Consider the following 14,193-nt stretch of genomic DNA (forward strand, 5'->3'; position numbering starts at 1 on the left):
AGTAGCAGCAGTGTTAGTCTGTATCCGCAAAAAGAACAGGAGGACTTCTGGCACCTTAGAGACTAACCAATTTATTTGAGCATAAGCTTTTGTGAGCTACAGCTCCCTTCATCAGATGCATACTTCAGTCCCTCTCTAAGGTGCCACAAGTACTCCTTTTCTTATTAGTGTTGTAGTAGCCAGGCAAGGTACTAACAGACTTCAACAGGACTTTTTTTTAAAGTGGAAACCTCTTTTCCCAAGCTGCTGCTGCACCCTCTGAAGCTTTCTCCCAGCCTCTCAGCTCCTCCCCCTCCTTCCTGTCCTTTCAGACTCCCAACAGCCAGTGCTCCCAATTCTAATAATTACAAGCAACATCTAAACACTGCAATTAGTCTGTTTAGGCCCCAGACCTGTAAAGAGATTGCAGTGTATGTGAGTAATAATGCCTGATGAGGAAGGGTGGGAAGAATTCAGAAATGGAGACTACACCAGAGATGTTGCAACATGGACTCTGTTCTACTCAGATTTCAGACTGCAATGTCCTGGGTCTGAGTAGAGAGTACGAAGTACTAGAGCTGCAGAACCATGTGTTAGTATTATAGGGAGAGCAACCTCTATATATTTAGGTTGCTTAACACTTTCCCCAATAAAAACATTCTTGCAGTCTTTTTCTGAGAAGCTCTCATATGTCTATTATTTTCAGCAGGCCTTCAATATTCAACTGGGGAAAGCACCCAAGGCTGTGGAAGTGACTTTTGTCCCATGAAATTCCATTCAGTTTTTCCAGACACCAAACAGTTAAAACATTCAATTTATCTGCTCTTGCTTATTGCAGTTTGCTGAAAAGAATGACTAAACAAGGCTGGATCTGTACTGCTCCCAAAGCAGCACCAGGACACTGTACTAGAGGATGCCTGGGAGCTGCCAGAGCAGCTATAACAAGTTGGTGGGGCAGGGGAACAGAATCAAGCTGGGCTCTTCATCCCCAAAGTCAGCACCTGGGCCCAGTGGCCCATGTAGCTCCCTTGAGGGAGCTACAAGGGAGCAATCAGGGTCTATCATCTTAATTCTGCCCCCTTTTCATACATATTACACAATCTTTAATTACATGATCACATACTATTTTTTCTGTTATCTGCATGATATTCCTGCCTCATTCAGTCCACAGGATGGACACATCTAGGGGACAAATGAAGGTTGTACAGGCAGCTATCCATCTGGCATTTCCTAACTTTCAAGTGGTTGTCTTGCAACCTAAACATTCTTTTAATATATATTTTTTGTATATAATTACACTACTACAATTCTTCCTGGTTGATTTTTTTCTTCAAGGATGGAGAAAATGAATATTTACAGCCACTATAACTATCATACTGAGAGCTGTTGAAAAATACCAGTAGTATTTTTGTGGGAGTTTTTATCCCCTTAAAATTTCTAACTTTACCATATTTTGTTGTTGTTTCCTAAGGGAAAAAAGAATTCTCTTTTCAGTTTCTCTTCTTCCCCCTCTTTTTTCCAGTGGAAAAAAGGAAAGGAGGGTAAATCAGAACTATGAACACACAAAATGGTCTGTTTTCAAACTGAACGGAAATTTTCTGTGGGATCATTGTTACATTTAAGAGCTAGGTAGAAATTTTCTGGCCTTTTTTAAAAAACAAAACAATCTGTAACACAAGACAGTAGCCATCCAGAATGAACTCCTCTTTCTTATAACTTCATGTGGACTACAAGCTGTGGGTGAAGATTGCCCAGAACAGTTTCTGTCGAGTTGTACTATGTTTCTATACCGTGTGTCTTGGTTCTGTGTCTTGGTTATTACCAGTTTGTTTTGACACTTGACCAACTGATTTTGGTATCATTCTTTGAATTTGTTCAGCAAGCTTACGAATCAGTCATGCACCACTAGCAATAGTGTAAGAGGTCATCCCATCCACTGCACAATAATTCCTTGCTTCTATATTTTCCTATCCAGAGTAATTGTGTCCAGCTAGATGCTTTGAGGGACACATTATCAGAAACTTTCTTCTGATGAAAAGCAACCTGAGGTGCTTGTTGAGAAGCACAGTGTGTTCTGAATTGGGGCGGGGGGCGAAATAGGTTTGAACACATCTGCAGGACACCTCCAAAAATAACATTTAAGGAAAGGAATGAGCTGTCCATGTGCTTGTTTTCTTCTGTGAAACAGAGCACACACAACCTATATGCACAATAGTATATATACACACCATATATCTATGGTATGGAGCCCCACTGAAGTGGAGAGATCCACAAATGAAGAGTGCTAATTGCAGGTTCAAGACCTTAGTTACATCAGGACTGGGAAAGATGAAAGAAAACTAGGACATCAAATCCAAGGACCCAATTCTGCAAAGTTTGACTCACATGAGTGGTCCCATCAGCTTCTGTGGGATGACATACATGAGTAAGGATTACTCACATAAGTAAATCTCACACAAACCAGCATCATTCTAGTACAATATGACACATTAGTCTGCCCTAATATGTGGATTGAACTGCCAATTTAAGTGAACCGTGCTTCAAAGCACTGCAGACATTCTTCCATGGTCTTTATTTTACTCACTGTGGCCACTACCATGATTCCATTGACATATGAAAGGCTGTGCATCAACATCTGCATAAATACACTGGCTTTTTAAAAGGCCTCCTTTTATTTATTAAACATAAGCAGAAGCAAGTTTAACATTCTGTACCACAAGCTCTGACTCGTTAAGTATTTACTCTTTCCCATTGATTAAAGCTTCCACACAGTCATGAAATTCTACTTTAAAAAAAACTTCATTTGTTGCCATAAAGTTGTGCAAGCCACTGAAGTTAAATAACTAGTGGTTTACACTTCATCACTGTCCATTTTTGTAAATGGAATTTAAAAAGCAGATATAAAGAAACATAATGGAGTGCACCCATCTCATGAGTGCCTCCTTCTATTTGGGTGTATACAGGCCTGCACCTTCTCTCCCTGTAGCCCTCCTTGATCAGGAGAGAAATTAAGGACCTAATCCCAATCATCTCAGACTTGGTATTGCACTGTATTCCAGGGCTTCCCCCAGAGGCAGGGCCCTCACCCCTCTGGGCATTTCAGGCCCTAGCTCTCCTGCAGGGCCACTAAAGCACCCTCTGGAGTGCCTCAAAGTCCAGGCCACTTCTCCCAGTGGTTAATAGATGTTGTGGGGACCTGAGCACATCCACTACCCTGGGTCCTAGATCTGAGACCCTGTAGATAGCAGCCATCTGCTGCATCCTTTTGTCTAAGCTACACCACTGTTCTAATTCCCTGCAGCCTGATACCACTTCATCCTTACCTCAGGGGCTTGTCCTGATGGAGTCCCAACAAAGCCAGTCCAGAGCACCTTCTCGCTCTTCCCAGCTTCATCTCGTCCAGTCCAGTCCAGTCCAGTCCAGTCCAGTCCAGTCCAGTCCAGTCCAGTCCAGTCCTTGCAGCTCCCTCAGCCATCCACACTACTCCAGATCCAGCAAGGAACTAAAGTCAGGCTGGCCCTCCAGCTCTTCTTATACTAGCCTGCTGGGCCCTGATTGGCTGCTCCCTGCAGCCCCTTTCTCATTGGCTGTGTTCCACACAACCACTCTAGGCAGCTTGGAGGACCCTCTCCATTGCCCTTTTCTGGGGCAGGGCATAACAGGGCCACAAGGCGTCCAGCAGAAATGATTAAGAAAATAACTATTTTAGCCATAACTTGTAACATGGAGTAGTCATGCAAGGAATTGGAGTTATAAAATCATAAATAGTGAAAAATCCCTGAAAGCTTCTGGCTCTTAATTTAGATTTTATCTGAAGCTGAGAAACATTCTGTGTGAATAATCAATGGAATTTTAAAAATGAATTCACCTTGGCCATGATTGTGCCCCTTTAAGTCAACATGTTGAAGAGCAGTTACTTGTCTCAGTGTTTGAGTACCCAGACTGATAAACTGTGGACCTGATTTTCAGATAAACTGAGCACACACAACTCCAACTGAAGGCAATAAGAAAGGGCCAACCTGTATGAAAATCATGCTCAAGATGTTTGACTTTGATCACCCAAACCCTCCGGCTTCCAAAATCCATGATCACATTTGAAAATTTTGCCCTTAGTGTTCACTCTCCATTAGAGCTGGCCAAATAATAGATCTTTTTTGGTTGGCTTGCAATTAAAAAAAAATGATACGAGTTTTGCTTCAGGTCAAACTGAAACAGAAATGTTTGCCAAACTGAAAAGTCAAAACATTTCAATTCAGGTTCGAACAAAACATGTCAACATTTCCAAAACATTTTGATTGGGGCTGGGGGGGGAGGGGGGGGTTCAGTTGAACTGTTTGGTGAACTCAACATGAATATGCAGGTTGACCTACTAGCATTTTTGGGTGCAAAAAACTCAGCCAGCTCTACTCTCCATTTAATTGCAGGTGGTTGAATTGTACTGGCTTAACTGTTCACGGAAAGCATGGATACAAGTTGCATGCATGCGTATTTGCAAAACTTGAATTTTAAAATTCATATGTGGGAGTGTTTGAGCCAAAATGCTTGTGCACTTGTAAACCAAGCTAATGCAATGTGGCTCGACCACCCAATAGTGGCTAGATCACATTTAGAGGGTGAGGAGTCTACTAGTTTATGCACCGGGTTCTCTAGCTGAAGCAGCACACGTTCATGCTTTTAGACACCGAGGTTTCAGGTTCACTCTTCACAGACGATCCAACCTGGGGCATCTTTCAAGTACCCCCAGTCAAGGAACAGAAGCAATACCATGTAACTAATCACAACTAAGCAATGCAGTCACAATAGCCAGCAGCTCTTTAGAAAGCAAAGTCTAAAGCTGGCTGTGTGAATATTTGCAAGAAGGATTTTTAAATTCAAACAAATGAGAATTTGTTCTGGAAGTGCTTGTATCCAGCCAGTCAAGGAACAGAAGCAATACCATACAAAGCAGCCCAGCTAACCAGCCCAGCTGCAGAAGCTAACAGTTGTTTAGAATGTAGATGCAGTTTGTAAACAGAACTTTGCATCATTTGACCAGTTCTACCGGTAACGCTAGTAATTCATAAAGACAAGAACCCTAAGTATATTCAGATCTCTTTTGGGGAAAGAAAGGGATATACTATACAGACCTCAGTGGTATATTCTCATCCAAAGTGTGTATGTTTGTGGGCACAGTGGGATAACATGTTTCTGATTTAATCGTCAGTGAATAGGACTTTATATTATGCGCCTATCTTCTTGCTTTCTTGGCTGGCAGATTCCCATGAAGGGGGGTTATTCTGTCCTTTAAAAAAATGTTTTTTGAATATAGGTATTTTTCATAAAGCCAGACCTGTTGGTTATTTATAGGGAGCATACTGTTATAAAGGCTGATGTTGTGCTTTGCGACCACTGGCCCACGGGCAAGAGCCCTGACTCCTTTCATGCCCTTCCCTCTCTATTAAAGGAAAAGGGGTTGGGCTGAGCTGGTTAAGGTACTGCCATTAAAAACATCTGTTCAATTTTAGTGTGCAGCTCTACTTACTAAGCTTCTTTATTGCATCCATGGGGGGAAAAAACATACTCGAAATGAAAACCAGTGATTTAAAAAAACAGCCCACACATGTTAGTAGAGCACCCAGGCATATTACACTTGTGCTTGCTTTTTCAAATCATGTCAACAGTATAAAGTAGGCATTGAGGGGAACGCCAAAAGGTTCAGACTTAAAGTTTGGGTTGGATAATCACTCAGTAGAAATGCAGCAGCAGTTTTTAGGAAGACCCCTTTTTTACTCTGGCTAGGAGATGAAGACTTTTTACATGTGTGGACCTTGTTATCATTTCAGCAGCTGTGATGTCAAAAGAGGTAGGACCAATTCCTGAGGTTCTTAATCTTTTCTCAAGCAAAATTCCTATCGGCTTCACTGATTAGAAGGGGAGTTTTGCCTGAAGAAATAAAAACCTCAGTAAAGACGTTGGGATATGGCCCATGGACTATCTGAGGAATTCTGTGGGATAACGTCCTTATTGGTGGACAGCTCATTCCACTCAGTGGGGATATAAATGTGAAGGAATTACACAATATTTAGTCTTTTTGTTTGCTTTTATCCCAAGTCACTCTCACACACTAGTTTCAGGAATAAGGTTTCCTGCCCCACTGAGAAACAAAGAAAGATAGTAACACTTGAAACTCTTACCTTGAGATATACATACATCATTCAGCCTTCACATTTGTAACTTCAAATGTCACTCGCCAAAGGTTAGTTTTCCCAACCAGTAACACCTTCAATTCCTGGGCAGATCTTCAAAATGCTTTCTGACTTTTTCACTATTTATGCTCTTTGCTTCATTTTTTTGCATTCCACTCAGGTTGCACCTAACAATCCCCAAATACACACACACTCTCCTTTCCTGTTCAAAGAAACCCTACTTGAAAGTCCAAACTTCAAAATACCTCCATTGTCCAGTTCTATCATTTTCCTTCTTACCCAAGAATCCCTAGTGAGTGATCAAACTAGCACAGATTACAGAATTTAACATTTAATATGGGTGGGTTAAAAAAACTGGGAACAAGTCAACTTTTTCTCGCACACAAACTTAGGTCCAGATCAGCAGCATGTACCTTGCTGCCTTTTCAGAGGCCAGAGGCCACGCGGCTCACATTCACACACAGTAGATCAGGGATCACAAAGGAGTGTGGATGCAAAGACATTTGCAATGTCCCAATTCTGGATCGGCTGTGGCCTAAAAAGTCTCTCAAGATAATTTGGAGCACGCTTTGGAAATCAAGTAATACCTCAAGGCCTTAAAAGAAGCCAGGTGCACTTCTAAACAGTCCTTTCCTTGTCTACTTATTTCCCTAGTTGTATACACACAAATAGTACTCTAATTCTTTTGCACTTTTCAGCAGCTGTGGATTCAACCCTCTTCCAGCCATGAAAAGGTTTGACTTTAATTAGGTATTGGCCCTTGGCATGATACATCATGAATGCATTGCAGCTTTATTTAGTCAGTATATTTTCCTCTAATGTATTTCTCTCCTCTTGATTTACAAAGAGATTCTCTGCCTTCTCTTTCTCTCTCTCTCTCATATACTGTGTATGTATGTATGTATGCATGCTTACTTGCTTCCTTCCTTCCTTCCCATAGCAGCTGACCCTGAGAGTTCCTTAAGAGACAGTGAGGGAAGGAGGTGCCTGAATGGCAGAGGGGACTGATAATTGGATATGGTGTCCTTTATTTCTAAATTACTAGTTCATATCTGGCCTAAGTCATTAGAAATGAAAAACCGTTACCATGCGACAGCTGTTCAGTGGCCTTTGTTGAAATGAGTTAGATGTCAGCATCCAGTTGCTGGTGCGCACATCATAAAATCTGCCATCACATATGGCCAGTTTTGTAGCTCTGGTGGAGAGGGCAAGGTTTTGGGGACTGGGATTTGAATGAACATGGAGGTGGGTTGCTCCGGTTAGAGAGGCACTTGTACTGCCGGTGCCTATTCTGTGGAAAAAACAGACTACTCCACCCTCCAACATTAATCTACTTATCATGTTTCAACAGCACTAAATTCACTTCTGGGCTGGGTGTGATGCCAGCACATGGACCTCAACTCCTCTTTAGAGGAATTTTTTCCCCTGCCCAACAAATTTCAAAAGAATGAGAGTTAATCCCATGTTCCTTACGATATATTAGCGGAGCTGGTGAAGAACTTCAAGAGCCATGCTGACAATAAGCTGATTAACACTAAATCAACCATCAACGATCATGAATATGCAATAATTTATTGTAACAGTATTTATCTGGACTGATCATATTAAATTATAATAATTCCTCCGAGCACTGCAGGTTTACCTCCCCAAAGACAACAAATCTGGCTCTGAGCTCACTTGCTCTGGTTTTATACTGGTGTAAACAGATTGATTTCTGTGGGGTTACTCCTGATTTATATCAGTGCAAGCAAGATCAAAACCACGTCCAAAGTGAAAAAAAATTGCCTCTGGCTTGAAATTTGCTGCTGTCACCACAGCTAATTCAATGGTCTTTTAGCAAATGGCAGCTCTCTCCATTGCTCTTCAATCACACCTCGAAGAAATACGAGGTTGCTTCCTGTTAAGCTTAAAAATAAAGTACATCAGCTTTTACTTGCAAGCCTGAGATCATCATCTTAGACACAATCCCCTCCCTTGCAGCAACAACATTTGGTTACATGAAACAGCAATATGAAGGCTGCGTCTTAAGGAGAAAAAAATAAAATAAGCGTGTTTTAACATTATGGCTGCTTGGGTTCTTTGCTCTAGCACCCCACTCTACTCTATTTTTACCTGTGCTGCTTGTTTAGTTTTTTTCCCTGGGTTTATTTATTAGTAATCATTCTTCTCTCATTGACATTTCAACCCTCACTTCTCTAACCAATCCAAGGCTTGATTCTGTCCACCTGTCTCTTTGCAGATCTTCCACCACTCTGATGACATCTCCAAAATTAGATCAGAGTTAACAGCGCGCGCACCCGCAGTGAAAGTTGGGGTTCAGGGGACCTGCTGAAGTTAGGGTTGCCAATTTTGGTTGGATGTATTCTGGAGGTTTCATCACATGACATACTGGGACAATCCTGAAGAGTTGGCAACCCTAGCTGAGGATGAGCAGATTCATTTGTGAGTCAGGAGACTGGAAAGATTGAGTCAGGTAGAAGAATATGACTGTGTTACGGAAGCATGGGAAAATGATGGGAAGTCCATATGCAGACAGGGAAAGAGATCTTTAAAAAGTTCAGATATAGAACTTTACCTGAACTGCTGCAGCTATGGGTTTCACCCATCACTAGTTATTTCTATGCTGACGTAACTCACACATTAAACTTTTAATAACCGCATTCCGAACTTTCTATTTTTGCTCAAACTAGGCACTTCAGATTTTCCATAGCTGTCATCTAAAGAAGCTTCAGTCCTGAAGCAGAGTGGGAGAAAAACTGTGCACTGCCTGTGGATATATAATGCATGATGTCTGAGCTCTGCTTTGACATTTATCTTGGAATTCTGATGACATGAACAAACCATCTGAGCTTTACTCCTGTGGGTTTTTAAGGTCACTATATTCCACTTAGATAAAGATATAGGCTTCCTAAGGATAGATGAACTGGGTCTAAATTAACAGCCCAAGAAGACCTCCTCCTTTTGACCTTGAATGGGATATGGACTGCTGGCATATTGTGATGGAATATACAGTATCCTAAATACATCACATAAAATGCTTGCTTTACAAAATAAAAATAGTTGTTTTGAAGATATAAATAATATGCTGCCATATTACCCAGAAATACAGCCATCACTCGGGTTTTTGGTACAATACCCAAAGCCCTTTAAGATAGAAATTATTAATATGGGCTGGAGAAGATGTTTATAGACAGGTGTAGAAGATGCAAATATCTAGTTAGCCATACATAACCTCCCCTGTGCAATTCTATAACATTTCAGGAGGGATTTTTTAAATTAGATATAAGGGAGTAATTTCTGAATATCACATACTGGAATATTGAAAGGCTAAAAACTTGTTTTATATATTCATTCACCGGGGCTTCCTAATTCTTTAGTTTATTCAGACTCCTGACCACTGACAGAGTTTAATGTGTTATGCCTCAAAGCCCATTTTGTCTAATGTTATAATGCAGGTTTCACAAAAGCTACGGTTAATGTATTTCTTTTGTTAAGTGATATTTCTTTGAAAGTACTTTCATCAGTTCCCCACTATAAGTTTTCGTATTCTTGCACTCAGAAACCAAATATTGTTTTCAAGTATACTGTTTTAGAAGATGTTGGGAGTTCTCATTGTTTAGGTTTTTGAATTTGTATCCCTTTACAATAGGATTTTCTAAAAAGACACTGATATTTTTCCCCTTTATAGTTCATGATTAAAATTTAGCACTTAGCTGGAAAAAAAAAACATGCAAGCTGAATTCTAACTCAGGTCTATCCAAAGTCAGAAATGAAAGAAAAATCAAATTTGAGCATTGTCATAGAAATTGAACTGGGAAAATTATTAGAAATAATAGTCACCTTACAATCAAACTCCAGAACCAACGTAGCTGAGAATAATCTTTATTGGTTATATTTGGCTCAGACTTAGAAAGTAGAACTGGACAAATAATTCATAATAAATAGTTTATTAATGGAATATCACTTCTCTTCCCATTCGTTGATTGTCCACAGACAGCGTATATACTATTCAAAATTACTCACCAAATAATGCCTGTGACCATTAGGAACACAAGAATTACCATACAGAATTCCAGTAGTGGTCCATCTTGTCTCAGATGGTGGCTAGCACCAGTGCTTCTGAGGTCAGTGCAAGAAACCCCAAAAAGGACATTTATGGAATAATTTGCCCATAGGGGAAGATTCTTCCTAACCACCATTAAATACAGGTGGGCTTGTGCCATTAAGTTTATAGCCCTTATCAGTGGCAGGAAGATGGAGAAGGGGTTTCTTTCTACTCCCCTGTATCCTCACTAGGTCTAAGGAGCAGTTGTTGAGAGGCTTTCTGCTTCCAGCCCCATCCACCAGTTACTTCTCTTGTTGAGGCCAGAGGTGATGAAGAGCAGCCATCCTCCTCCCCCTACTGCGGGAGCCAGGGGAATTTCCTCAACAGCTCCACAGCTCTCTGAGGCTCCCTCCCCAGCCTGTCCTTTTTCCTCTAATGACCGATCTGTTAATAACACTATATTTTTCTGTTGCCTTGTGCATCAGAATGGAGACATCAATTTAGAGAGGCCCACCAACTGGGTGAGCAGGCCTGGAAAAAGCAACTAGCCTTGGTGTCCCACCCATACTGAGGCATCTGGAGTTTCCTGCCAGCTGCCACAAGGAAACTGTGAAGGAGGGAGGAACTAAGAGGTAGAGGGCTGCAACCACTGAACATCACTAGTCAGAATGGGATTTGGGAGCACGGCTTTTCATACCAGCACATCCCAATAGAGTTCTGACACAGCTGGGTCTCCGATTCACTCCCAGAACTGCTTTCTGATAAGTTCTACTACAATTCCAGCCACTCTGACATGAGGCAGAGCAACTCTAAACACAGAGCAACCCTGTGAAAAGCTACACTCAGGACCCCACAGAATTATATATGGCTCTAGAGCCCAAACCTGAGTCTCTGTACATTTGAGGTACTAAGTACGCCTGACTTCCATGTTTGCAGGGAGCTGGGGAAGTGAAGGAGAGAAGCAAGTGGGGGGAAAGAGAGTTTGACTTTTATAAATAGGCTTGGAAGGATTCTGTGTTTATCAGTAAATGCTGATAAACATTCAATGTACTGACGAAAAAATATTTCTGTTGATAATACTTTACCTACCTGTAAATTTCAAGTAAGAAAAATGCAACTTTGAGAACTTACTAGAGTTTGATTTACAACTATTTACTTTGTATACTTTGCCATGTGATGCTGAGAATGTGTTACGAAGCTTTAACTTTTTCAGTCTCAACATCAGTTGTCATTAAATAATTCTTGTCTGACCTCTCCCAAGTCAATTTCCCACAGCTGTGAAATTTTAAATGGATAAAATTCTAAAACAAAATGCTTAAAACCCATAATTTTGCACAAATGTGAAAATTTAAATTAAAAAAAGTGCTTAAAAATAAACCAATCTGCCAAAATTATGAAAATAAAAATAAAAATCTTCTTCCCCCAAGCCTAGCTATATATTAGTAAAGATAAGGCTGAACCAAAACCTGAGAACATTCTGATTTGGATCCATCAGTCATAAAATGGGCCATATGGCAACAGCTGGATCTGAACATCCCTGCGCTGCATAGATCTGGTTGGATGACAAAAAAAATATATTCACAGGTAATTTATTTAGCAATTGATGGGGAAGACAACAAAGACTTTATATGATGAATATTAGCAAGCCATATATAAAACTGGTCAAATAATGAAAAAAACATTCACAGATAATTTCATCATCAATTGATTAAAACAGCTATGGCCAATTCTCTGTTCCTGAGCAGACTGTTCATTGTTTCCCCATTCTTTTAAATTTTCTGGGTCATGTATTTGTTTGTTTTAACAGAGAAATAGGTGAAACAAGGCAACACATTTTCAGATTTTTCAAACTAAAACAATAGAAAAAGTTTGCAAATATTTGGTAAATCTTTGCTTAAACTGACTGATGCTAAATCCCAATAAAACTCAAAGCTGCACAGTTTGAGCACAGTTCCAGTGCATCTGGCAGCAAATATTTTGCTTTTACATGTAACTTCTGTGGAGTATGTATGGCTTTGAAAAAATGGTTCTGAATTCACATTGTTCACAGACTTGCCACAAGGAATCTTGCCAATACAAGGAAACTTAAGGACTCCTAATGCAGAGGCTTTTAAACTCATGAAACAAGGGGCTGCGTAGTTTCTGCCATCAGAAGATATAAAAGTCATTCATGTTTTACCATTACACCCCATTAAAAAGTACAAAGCAGGACAAGTTTCAAACCACTAAATGTAACAGAGACCGAACATTCAAATACTTTTGCCAGGTAAGTTAACAGAGAAGAGCAACATGACACAGTGGATATACGGTTAGGTCCTGACCTTGTGCTGGGATCCACTGGGACAGATCCTGGCATTATACAGGTTTCCACGGACTTCAGTAGGAATCTGCATAGACACAAGGAGTCCACACTAGCATATACCAATGCCCAATGCAGGAACTGCTTATTTCTTTGGTATTTTACATCTTTGTTTCCTTTTAGCAAATTCAGCAACTGCAGATTCAAAGAAAAGCTTCCCCCTTTGAAAGAAGAAAAAGCAAAATGTCATTTTAACAAATAAGACCAAGGAAAGGACTTAGGGCTAGCTTCTTTGGATTTATTTCTTGAGCAAGTAGGAATTCTTTTTCTCCCCCTGAGAAAAAAAATTATTTTTTTGGCCAAAAGCTGGATTATTTGGGGAGGGGGTGGGAGACGGTTGGAAACTGAAATTTTCAGTTGAGCCTAAAATTTTTCAATATTGGGAGGGAGGGGGGATTGGTTTCCTAATAGAAAAAATATGTTTAAAAAAACAGACATTTTCTGTTAAAATGTGTGTGTGTTTTGTCAAAAAAACCCAATTTCCCACGGGAAAAAACTTTCACAAGCAAATTATCAGCCAGGAGTGCTTAGGCTGGGTCTAAACTAAACTTTTTTTGGTGTCGCAATGCTTGCATGTGATTTTTTGGTGACATTTCTATGCCATCAAAAGCCCTAATCTAGGTGCAGCTATAAAAGCTTCTACTACTTTTTTTTTTAAACTGAATGAATCTGATATGAATTCATTAAGAGTCAGTGTGTGTGTGTGTGTATACTGTGACGGGGCAAGGCCAGGTGGCTATAGAAAAGTAGTGGGAGATAGATATATTAGCCCCAGGCTAAACAAATCCCAATAGGACCAGGATAAGTGAAATTGCAGCTGCTCCAGGTCAATTAAGACACCTGGGGCCAATTAAGAACTTTCCAGAAGGCAGGGAGAAGGCTAGGTTGATTGGGACACCTGAAGCCAATCAGGGGCTGGCTGAAACTAGTTAAAAGCCTCCCAGTTAGTCAGGTGGGCGTGCATGTCAGGAGCTGTGGGAGGAAGTTGTGCTGTTGGAGAGGCTGAGTAGTACACACCATATCAGGCACAAGGAAGGAGGCCCTGAGGTAAGGGTGAAGTGGAGCTTGAGGAAGTGAGGGCTGCTGTGGGGGGAGTAGCCCAGGGAATTGTACATGTCATGTTTCTAAAAGGTCAGCTACCATAGCTGATACTATTAGGGGGTCCCTGGGCTGGAGCCCGGAATAGAGGGTGAGCCCGGGTTCCTCCCCCCACCTTTGCCCCCTGATTAATCACTGGGACTGGGGGACAACAGAGACTGTGCAAGGAAGGATAACTTCTCCTCTCCTCCCTTGCTGGCTTATGATGAAAATGGCTCAGTACACTATGACCCTTGTCTCTAGAGAAAGAAGGAGGGTTACGTGGAGGGTCACAGTGAGCCTCTGAGGCTAGTGAAATCTGCCAGGAAATGTGGGACCCATGGAGGCAAGGACAGAGCTTTGTCACAATACATAAATGCCAATAATACTTCTCTTGCATGTGGTTTCAAATGTAAAGGAAATTTAATTCAAAATAAAATGAAGGGAACTTCCTGCTTGCTAGAGGATGCAGATTGACAGCTCTGGATATCAAAGAAGTATGTTTATCCCCTTGAACAGATGTAGCATAGGAAACAGCAGTTCAAGCT

General features: G+C 40.9%; 2 long non-coding RNA genes across 3 annotated transcripts in view; both read right to left on the bottom strand.

The window, feature by feature from the left end:
* The window catches only part of LOC122464147, a 135,115-nt gene extending 131,632 nt beyond the window's left edge, over positions 1–3,483 (bottom strand). Inside the window, exon 1 of the long non-coding RNA XR_006288067.1 lies at positions 3,303–3,483. This is a non-coding gene — a long non-coding RNA (uncharacterized LOC122464147). The remainder of the gene's footprint in view (positions 1–3,302) is intronic.
* The window catches only part of LOC122464146, a 395,100-nt gene that overhangs the window by 327,204 nt on the left and 53,703 nt on the right, over positions 1–14,193 (bottom strand). The gene's annotated exons all lie outside the window — the stretch shown is intronic.

This window comes from Chelonia mydas, chromosome 1 (assembly GCF_015237465.2).
Source record: "Chelonia mydas isolate rCheMyd1 chromosome 1, rCheMyd1.pri.v2, whole genome shotgun sequence".
NCBI lineage: Eukaryota > Metazoa > Chordata > Testudines > Cheloniidae > Chelonia > Chelonia mydas.